The sequence below is a fragment of the Dipodomys merriami genome, unplaced genomic scaffold (genome assembly GCF_024711535.1).
Source record: "Dipodomys merriami isolate MVZ:Mamm:240054 unplaced genomic scaffold, mDipMer1.0.p SCAF_1725, whole genome shotgun sequence".
In the NCBI taxonomy this organism is placed as follows: Eukaryota; Metazoa; Chordata; class Mammalia; order Rodentia; family Heteromyidae; genus Dipodomys; species Dipodomys merriami.
The window spans coordinates 100432-111597 of NW_027203077.1; the positions used below are offsets into that span (position 1 = coordinate 100432).

General features: G+C 37.4%; 1 non-coding gene across 1 annotated transcript; it reads left to right on the top strand.

Moving 5' to 3' along the window:
* The first annotated feature begins 5333 nt into the window (after positions 1–5333).
* On the top strand, positions 5334–5440 carry LOC138829484 (U6 spliceosomal RNA). Its single transcript, XR_011372623.1, has one exon. It is a non-coding gene; the product is annotated as a U6 spliceosomal RNA (small nuclear RNA).
* The last annotated feature ends 5726 nt before the right edge of the window (positions 5441–11166 follow it).

Below are 11166 nucleotides of genomic sequence, written 5' to 3' on the forward strand. Positions count from 1 at the left end.
TCCTTTCCTCACATCTTAAATGAAGAAATGCTGGCTTGATTTATGCTGATTCTACTTGTGTAGACACATGTAAAATCACTCACCAAGTCCAAGAGCACATCATTTTTTGTCAGTTGGTATAGTTGTGTTCTACACATTTATTGACAGGTTACAAATTATTCTCAAACTTTAATACATTAAAAATACTTTCTTCTTTTCTTATTTTCTTGGCCAGGAAATCAGCCAGACCTCAGTCAGCATTTCTCTCATAGGACTTTTCACATGGGTTGGTTAAATGTTGATCTGAGGTCCAGTCTTCTGAGGACTCACTCATCTGCTTAGGAATTGATGCTGTCTGTTGGAAAAGAGCTCAAGGAAGGATGCCATTTAGAGCCTTATAACTTTATTTTTTTATTGTGAGAATACTGTACAGAGGAGTTACAATTACATGGGCAATATAACGAGTACATTTCTTATCAAGCATTGTTGGCTCCTCTTTCTTTCCCCTTCCCATCCCTTCCCATCTTCCTCCTACACCCGGTCATCCCTCGACCCACCAAAGTTGTAAAGTTCATTTTTCGACAAAACAACATTGAGATTCCACCTCACCCCAGTTAGAATGGTTATAATAAAGAACTCTAATAACAACAGATGCTGGAGGGGATGTGGACAGAAGTGAATCTTTCTACATTGTTGGTGGGAGTGTAAACTTGTTCAAACACTTTGGAAAGCAGTATGGAGGTTCCTCAAAAGACTCCACATAGAGCTCCCCTATGACCCAGCAATCCCACTTTTGAGCATTTACCCAAATGATCACAAACAAGACCATACTAAAACTACCAGCACAACTATGTTTATTGCAGCATTATTTACCATAGCTAAGATAGGGAACCAACCCAGATACCCCTCAGTAGATGAATGGATCAAGAAAATATGGTATATATACACAATGGAATTCTATGCCTCCATCAGAAAGAATGGCATCGCCCCATTTGTTAGGAAATGGTAAGACTTGGAAAAAAATTATATTAAGTGAAGTAAGCCAGGCCCAAAGAAACATAGGTCCCATGGTTTCCCTTATTTGCAATAACTAGTATATGTCTGAGTCAAGCAGAAAAGGTCAGATAAGTTGATGTTAGGGGAATGAATCCCAAGATAAGTATTCAAATGTTTTTTTGCCTTTCATGAAATTGTTTTTAACATTTTTATAAGATGATTTCTATGTTGCTTTGTATGTTCCTCCCCCACGGTATAACCCCTGCTTTCACTGTATTGATGTAGGTATAATTTGTGGAGGGGAAGGGAAAAAACAAATCGTTTAACTTGGGATATAGGTGGACCCATTCCAACAATGAGATATATAACTTTATTCTTTACAAGGGTATTTTCCTGCTACTTTGGTTGTTGAGAGTGTCTATAAGAGCAAGCATTCTGTAGGGAGCTGGGAGACACCATATGTTCTTTACTTACTGATTCCTAAGTGACTTGTACTGCATTTTGCAAGTCGAATCTGTCAAAACCTACCAGTTTTAAGAGATAAGAGGAGTGGTAAAAGAACTCATGGAGACAAATACATTTTCAACATATTTTGTTCCAAGCATTCCATCTAAGGCATAGTCAACAACTAGTGAAACTTGCGTTGGCTGTAAATATGTGTCTTTCTCCATGTGTGCATGTATACATGTGTATATGTATGTGTGAATTTGTGTGTATAGTAACATACATGTGTACATATATAAGGGCATATACACACATATATGCATATATAAATAAATATACATATGCAAATATATGTACATATATATAAATCAGTGTTCAGTGATTTAATCAATAGTTCCCAGCACATTGTCATTCTCTCAAAGTATACATGATAAACTGCTCTGAGGAGCTGTGCTCTATGATGGGTATCCTTTGTTCTCACTTGCCCCATTACCTTGTTTTTCATCCCTGTGAACAACTTCGGTCTACTTACCATAGGATAGCTTTGTTTTCATTACATGTAGTTACTTACTGATAATCAAAGAAAAAGGTTGTTTGTAAAAGAAAAAGAACTTTTACGTCACAAGTTAAAATATCTTATCTATCCCAATGATTCCTATGAGATAAAATTTATAATAGAAGAAAAGTAAAAAGGAATTCCTAGATCTGTTGTTTTGCCATTTAGAATGGCAAAGAATAAAATCACATCACTCTTATAATTCTTAAAAAATGCAAGGGAAACTGTTGGTCCCTATCATGTTCCCACAAAACCAGTGAATTCTGAAGGATAATAGACCAGCAGAAATTCTAAGTAGCAGACATGGAGCATGAAAGAGAAAGACCATGAATGGAAAGGGTGAACGAGAGAAGTACAATAATACTGAAAGTACATAACAGATAAACAAGTGCTGTATGAGAATATTGATACTGCTATCTTTAGACTTTACATGTACATTTGAAAGTATTTGATGTATGATAACCAATCAACATAAAATATAAAATGATTTTGATAAAAAATAAAAATGATGAGTCCCTGCCTGGTTTTAGGATGAGGGTTATGATGGCTTCATAGAATGTGTTCGGTAGTGAACTTTCTCTTTCAATTTCATTGAACAGTTGGAGGAGTATTGGTGTGAGCTCTGCTTTGAAGGCCTTGTAGAATTCTGCTGTAAAACCATCTGGTCCTAGACTTTTCTTAGATGAGAGGTCTCTTATTGCTGTTTCTATTTTCAATGCTTGATATGGGCCTGGAAAGACTTGGAAAAAATTATATTAAGTGAAGTAAGCCAAGCCCAAAGAAACATAGGACCCATGGTTTCCCTCATTTGCAATAGTTAGTATATGTAATGTATAAGTCAAGCAGAAAAGGTCAGATAAGGTGATGTTAGGAAAATGAACCCTAAGATATGTATTTAAATGTTTTTTTTTCTTTCATACATTTGTTTCTAACTCATTTATATGATTATTTCTTTGTTGCTTTGTATGTCCCTCCCCCACAGTATAACCCATGCTTTCACTGTATTTGATGTTGGTATAATTTGTGGAGGGGAAGGGGAAAAACAAGTCATTTAAATAAGGATACAGGTGGACCCATTGCAACAATGAGAAGTACAAGTTGTCATGTTGAAAACGAACTTTACAACTTTGATGGGGGGGGTGGGGGGGAGGATTCGATGGGGGGGAGGCTTGGAAGGGATGGGAAGGGGAAATAAAGGAGGAGGCTACAATGCTTGATAAGAAATGTACTCATTATCTTGCCCATGTAACTGTAACCCCTCTGTACAGTTTTTTCACAATAAAAAAATAAAAAATAAATGAAAATAAAAATGACTCAGAAGAAATTATAAGTGCAAATACAATCTTCCCAGAAGAAATCTCTCAGAGACTTTGAGAAATCTCTCATGATTTTGAAGAGGATAAAGTGGCTGAAGTTAGTATAAATTTAGAAGTATGACAATTCACAAAAATATAAAAAGATATTCATATATTTCATTATATAACTCAAAGCAGAAAGCAAATGTTGTTTAGATGATTTTTTAAAACACAGTCTTTCAGGAGCTGGGAAGGTGGCTCAATGGTAGAGTGTTTGTCTTGCATGCATGAGGCCCTGGGTTTGGTTCCTCAGCACTACAGAAGTAGAAAAAGATGAAGGCTCAAATGGTAGTGCTAGCCTTGAGCTGAGGGACAGCACCCAGACCCCAGAATTCATGCCCCATGACCAACAAAATAAAAATCAACAAAACAATGCTGGGTGCCGGTGGCTCGACTGTAATCCTAGCTATGCAGGAGGCTGAGTTCTGAGAATCACAGTTGAAAGCCAGTCCGGGCAGGAAAGTCCGTGAGACTTTATCTCTAATAAACCACTAGAAAACCAGAAGTGGTGCCATGGCTCAAGGTCTAGAGTGCCACCCTAGAGCTGAAGAGTGCAGGGACAGCACTCCGGCCCAGAGTTAAAGCCTCACGACTGACAAAAACAAAAAACACAAAAACAGTCTCTCACTTTTGTGGTCTCAACTCTGTAATACCGCCGCTTCCGACGAGGGCTAAGATTTTGGGTGTGGACATTTATCATCCCTCCTGATTCAGACTGTACTTGATGATTTATTTAATAAATATTTTGTTCTTAATTTTCTTCTTTGTAAACTCACATGCACCTATAAAAAATCTTTGGCCATCCCAGTAAGCTTCTCAAAGTACCTCCTGATGACGACTTATAAAAAGTTGTATTATATTACAAAAAGGGAAACAATGCAACAAATAAAGAAAACCAAAAGTTAAATATTAATGATTAATAAAATAAAAAACCAAACAATTACCAGTGTACTATTTTCTCATATTCCTGTGCATTTAAAACTGGCTAAGATTATGATGTTCAAAAAGAGGATTTTGTTTTGGTTTTTATTTTGGGTCCAGTCGTGGGCCTGAACTCTGAGCCTGGGCGCTGCCCCTCAGCTCTTCAGCTCAAGGCTAGCGCTCTACCACTTGAGCCACATCACCACTTCCGGCTTGTTGTTTGCTTATGGGTGCTGAGGAATCGAACCCAGGGCCTCAAGCATGCAAGGCAAGCGCTTTACCACTGAGCCACCTTCCCAGCCCCTCAAAAAGAGTTTTATAGGCTATGAGTAGTCTTTAAAATTACCACTAAGATTACTTTTTATGGCTCATCTCATCATTTATATATGGCTTATATCATCATTTGTTCCTCACTAACATGTTAAGTAAGGAAGCCCTAAAAATTTAAAGAAACTATATGGTTAACAAAGTCTTAACTCTTCACTCTGCTTCTTTACTCAAAGACTTTGCAATTTCTTATTGGTAATGTTTGTATAAACTCTGAAAGGTACATAATTAGTACCATATGTCTGCTACCATAAGCCTTAAATACTTTATAGAAAAGTTTATGACCAGCCAAACAGTCCTAATTTTGGCATATATATGCAAATTCCCAAAATTAAATACATTTAAAACTTAACAAACCTTAACACTTGCTGCAGTGTTCATTATGACAGGTGCCTTGTATAGAATAAATGAATTTCTCCTCTTATACATCTCTTGAACAACAAATATCTGGAATTATTTTGTTTTTGACATGCCAATCTTGACTTTATTCTTAAATGTGTGCTTATGTAAGAAATACATGGTTTTAACAGTTTGTTGTATTGCTAAAAAAGAAGAAGAAGAAGAAGAAGAAGAAGAAGAAGAAGAAGAAGAAGAAGAAGAAGAAGAAGAAGAAGAAGAAGAAGAAGAAGAAGAAGAAGAAGAAGAAGAAGAAATACATGGTTCTAAAATTTCACAAGAATTCTTTTGAACTTACTTTTTTTTTGAATTGTCTAGTTTAAGAAAATCAATTACACTTTATATATAAAAAATGTTCTGTGCTCAATTAGGCAGCAAATACGCTAAAATTGGAACAATACAGAGAAGATTAGCATGGCCCCTGAGCAAGGTTGACATGCAAATTAGTGAAATGTTCCATATTTTTGCAACAACAGATGCTGGAGAGTATGTGGCCACAGGGAACTCTACTGCATTCTTGGTGGGTATGTAAACTTGTTCAACCACTTTGGAAAGCAGTATGGAGGCTCTTCAAAAGACTCCATATAAAGCTTTCCTATGACCCAGCAATCCCACTTTTGGGCATTTACCCAAATGATCACAAACAAGACCATACTAAAACTACCAGCACAGCTATGTTTACTGCAGCATTATTTACAATAGCTGATATAGAGCCAACCCTGATGCCCCTCAGTAGATGAATGGATCAAGAAAATATGGGTGTACATACACAACAGAATTCTATGCCTCCATCAGAAAGAATGGTATCACCCAATTTGTTAGGAATTGGAAAGTCTTGGAAAAATTTTATTAAGTGAAGTAAGCCAAGTCCAAAGAAACATAGGTCCCGTGGTTTCCCTTATTTTCAATAACTAATATATGTCTGGGATAAGCAGAATAATTCAAAAGCTATGTGCATATGAGCAGATAAGATGATATTAAGGGAAATGAACCCAAAGACAGGGACACAAGTATGTTTTTTCTTTCTTGTTATTGTTTCTAATGTACTTATGATGTGCAATATGATTTTTTTTGTTTCTGTATATGTTCCTCCCGCACGCTATAACCCCTGTTTTCATTGTATTTGAAGTTGGTACACCTACATCCTGTGTATACGTTTCTCTAATTTGACGAGGAGAAGGGAAATACAAAATGGTTAAATAGGGATACAGGTTAACCCATTGTATCAATGAGATGCACAAGACACTCTGCTGAAAAATGAACTTTACAATTTAGGCAGGGGAAGGGGGAAGGGGAGCGTATTTGTGGAGGTGGGAGGGAAGGGATGGTGGGAAGAGGGAACAATGCTTGTTAGGAAATGTACTCATTATTTGCTCTCATAAATGAGACACCTCTGTACAGTTTTTTTATAATAAAAATCATATGAAAATGTTCTTATGTCGTGGTAGTGTAAAAATATCAGGGACAGAATAATGAAGGAATGTTGTAGACTGAGGTGAAGTCCATATGAAAATGTGCAAAACTGATAAAACGTAAAAGTATCAGAGCAGTATATTGTGTTTTACATCATTTAGGTTACATTGAAAAAATATGGAAGACCTAGAAGAATGAATTTTCTTTTTGATATCCTATCATAATTCCTTAGCAGGATGAACTCTTTCCTCATTGTTGTAAAGGCATCATCAGATGAGAGGAACTGAATTTTTTTGTTGGCTTCCTTACATTTATTTGTCAGTTTGAAATCTGAACTACTAGTTTATGTCTGAGACAAGAAGAAAAGGTCAGATAAGTTGATGCTAGGTGATATGAACCCCAAGATAAGTAGTCAAACGTTGTTTTTTCTTTCTTGCAATTGTATCTAACATATTTATAAGATCATTTCTTTGTTGCTTTGTATGTCCCTCCCCCATGGTATAATCCCTGCTTTCATTGTATTTGATGTTGGTATAATTTGTGGAGGGGAAGGGCAAAAACAAACTGTTTAAATAGTGATATAGGTGGACCCATTACAACAATGAGATGGACAAATTGTTATGTTGAAAAACGAACTTTACAACTTTGGCAGGATGGCGGGGGGCGGGGGGCAGTTGAGGGATGGGAAGAGGAAACAAAGGAGGTAGCAGCAATGCTTGATAAGAAATGTACTAATTGCCTTGCCAATGTAATTGTAACCCCTCTGTACAGTATTTTCACAATAAATTTTTTTTAAAAAAAGAACCTAAGGGAAATTAGACACACAGGCTTTGGAAAGTGTAAAGTCGGCTCCTGGATGGCAAGCAGACTCCACCCTCCTTGCAGCAAATTTTCTACCCAGTACTTGCGTTATCTAGGCATGCAGCAAATTTTCTACCCAGTACTTGCGTTATCTAGGCAACTGGCACACATGGAAGAGGTCACATCTGCATCTGCTGAGGTCACATCTGAATTTGATGTGGCCACAACTTTCTCCGCCCATACCTTAGATAAGGCCTAGCCCAGGCCCAGATGCCCTTTCTCTGCTCTTTTCTAGCTCTTTCTCAGCTCTTTCCTTCTCTTCTCTTTCCCAGGTCTCTTCTATTTCCTAGCTCTCTCTTTCCCACCTTTCCCAGGTGCTCTCTTTTCTAGCTATTTTCTCTCTTATTCCCAGCTCTTCAAGCTCTCTTTCCCAGTCCTTTCCCCACCACGCTGAGGACCAAGATGGCCTGGTGTCAGCCGGAATGATGAATAAACCTACCCCTTACCTGAACACCACGTACATACTGCTGTACTTCCTTAGCTACCTCTTTTTAAAATCCTAACAGAAAGTGACCATTTAGGATGAATGATATTTGATTTTACAATCAGAAAAATATTTTAAAAATTATATAGATATAAAATACTCCAAAAGATTTATTCTATGAATCTACCCCTTAGAACAAATGATAAGAAGGTGGTTAATGTATTTTAGGATAATATATATATATTCACATACCTATTTATGTTCACATAAATTTCACTTAAACAACAATCAAATGACTATATTTCTACCTTCTAGTTGGAATATACTTAAATCTCTAAAAATGACTATGATGCTGCTATAAAGAGCAATTTCCCAATTGTCCTCCATAGAGGGCATCCACAACGTATTTTGTGATAGGGCCAAAGCCTGAGTCAAGAAACTTCCCAATGGTGTCCAGTGGGTAAACTGTTTTGATTTGGTTTAAAGAAAACAAAAAAGAAACATTATTAATACCTTGCTCTTTTGTGAGGTGGAGACCATCTATGAGAGAGAGTTCCTACCTTGCTCTTCAAAACAGTTGTAATGAAAAAGGAAGGGACAAGACTGTGAACTTACGATGCACAGACTTGAGTGTCATGCACTGAGAGTCAAGGCGGCCCATTAGTCGAGAAACAAGGAGTTGCAAGTCTAACCCACAAGACACGGCAACATCAGGCAGGCCATAGGCAGTGACAGTGAATTTGTAGCCCTATTCATTATTACTGCTGTCAGAATGAAAGAGGACCATCTTAAACGTCACGTTCTAGAGACAAACAAAAGTCATGTGGTCAACAAGATGGAAGGAGGCAACAACTCAGCAGTGAAGTATGTTCTTTGTGACTCAAAAAAAATCTTAAAAGCAGTCTCCATTTCTACAAGTTCAAAATTATTAAGGGAGAAATGTACAGAGATGATACCAAAACACAAAACTCACAACTACAGGTAGAAAGCAGAATTAGTAGAAAACTGCTGTTCAGCTTTCTAAAACTCAAGTGACTATCTGCTCAACCAGTGATCACTGGCTCAGTTCTTTGTTCTCAACCAAGACCCTTGATAGGAGAGAGAAGTAAACAGTCTGAAGCAGGCTGCAGCCCAGATATTAAACAGATCTGTCAACTGGGCTCCTAGCTTTCACCATGGTTCAAGTCTTTCTCTTGGATCCACTGGCCCTTCTGAACTCAGAAATTAACAGCTCTTTAATTTACTCTGGACAACCCTGGGTATTAGCCAATTTCCTATGAAGAGCCAGATAGTTAAATTTTTAGCTTTTGTGGGCTACATAATCTCTACTGCAACTGTTCCTCTCTACAAGTAGAGTATCAAAGCAACTGTCAGAAATATGTGTGTGGTTACATTCTAGAAATGTGACTGTATTAAGGTTTGTACTTAGAGCTTTGAGTCTTTTTCAGCTATTTTGCTCATGGCTGTCATTCTACCATTCAAGCCATGTCTCCACTCTGGTTTTTTGCTGGTTGAGATGGGGCTCTCAGATTTGTCTACCTAGGCTAGCTTTAAATCTTATTCCTCAAATATCAACCTGTTGAGTAGCTAGGATTTTGAACAATATGAACATGAGCCACCAGAGCCTAGCTAGTCCTTTCCAAACACCATACCTTTATTGCTCTAAAATTGGAAAAAGGACAAGAATTGCTACAGACATACTTATTTACCTTGTTTGGGAAATATGACTTACCTTTGGCCACTTATAAGTACCAACTTTTGTGCCAAAGTGTGTCTTCCCACCTCTAGAGTCTGTAAATTCCAGATAATCATACCTGTGAAGGCATAATCTCTATTATATTCTTTCTCTTGTTTTTGATCCACTATTGCTTGGAAGAAAAAACGTGAGTCTTAGCACTTTTCGGTTTCACACATCTCATCAAATTCCACTTAAAAATAGGTTGCCCCTGGGCTAACAAAAACAGATACTTCATGGCAGTTTTTTCATATTTATGGGCAGATTTTTTGGTCCATGTATGTAGTACCACAGGCTGTTCCTGCTGCCAGGTCTCAACATCCAGCTAGGCAGACAAATGAGTAAGAGAAAATTCCAGATATTACTACACAACCAACTGTCACAATAGACTATCAGTGCTGTAGATCACAGGCTTTGACAGCCCTGATGAAATTTTACACAGGCTAATCTGATTTCCTGTCTATGCAGAGATCAATAGACATCTATCACTCAGCAGAAATGCATTAGGATTATACTTTAGGGACTCATGCTTTTATCTTTTAGCGGTGACAGAACTATTTTTAAAAATAAGTACTGGTATGAATTCCACTGGAGAAAAACACTGAATTAAAAGATTAAGAGCTCACATTTTTACTTAGGACCTTGGCATGTCTAAGACCACTCTTTTTTTCCTCTTAAATATAAAGAAAGTTTTCTTTTTAGCTCATGATTCTAATCCTAGTTACCCAGGAGGATGAGATCTGAGGATTGCAGTTTGAAGTCAGCTTTGTCAGGAAAGTCTTATCTGTAATTAAAAGCCAGAAATTGCTCAAGTGGTAGAATGCTAGTCTTGAGAAAAAGGAGCTAAGGGATAGTGCCCAGAACCAGAATTCAACCCCCAATATTGGCAAAAAAAAAAAAAACCCGATTAGGATTGGATGCTTTGGCTCAAGTGGTAGAGCATTGGCTTTGAGCTGAAGAGCTCAGGAACAGTGCCCAGGCTCAGTTTAAGCCCGACAACCAACAAAAACATCAGGGTTGGAGGCATGGTTTAGTTGGTTGGTAGAGCACTACCCAATGAGCCAAAGCAACAGGTACTAAGTTTGAGTTCCAGTCTTACACCAAAAAACAAAATGAGAAATAAAAAAGATCTGCTAAATGTATATGCCCTTTCTACTACCATCAGGAAGTTATGAAACTCAAAAAGACTGTGAACAAATGTTATATAATAAAAATTAAGTATGGGAGATAATTCTTTTAAACACTAAACCTTCTTATTTTTCTTTCCATGTATATTTTCTCTTTTAGACTTCATTTTGTGTGTGTGTGTGCCTGTCATGGGGCTTGAACTCAGGGTCTTGGTGCTCTCCCTGAGCTTTTTCATTCAAGACTAGCACTCCACCACTTGAGCCACAGCTCAAGCCTACCCCTCCTCATCTGCCCCCCTCCACCAACTAGTTATTTGGAAATAAGAGTCTCACAGGCTTTCCTACCTACACTGGCTTCAAATTGAGATCCTCAGATCTCAACACCTGAGTAGTTAGTATTACATGTATGAGCTACAAGCACCTGGCTAGACAAATCTTTCAGACTTTATTTACATAGATTTTATGTAACTTAATATAACCTAAAATGATTAGATAAATTATACAGCTTTTCGGCCTCCTTTCTAGTGCTAATGACAAATCAAGATGATATTTACTATCCTTGTTGGCAAAAATACCAATAAAGCGTCTAGAGGCAACTTATTTGTATATATCTGTAGTCCAGTATGTTTTAT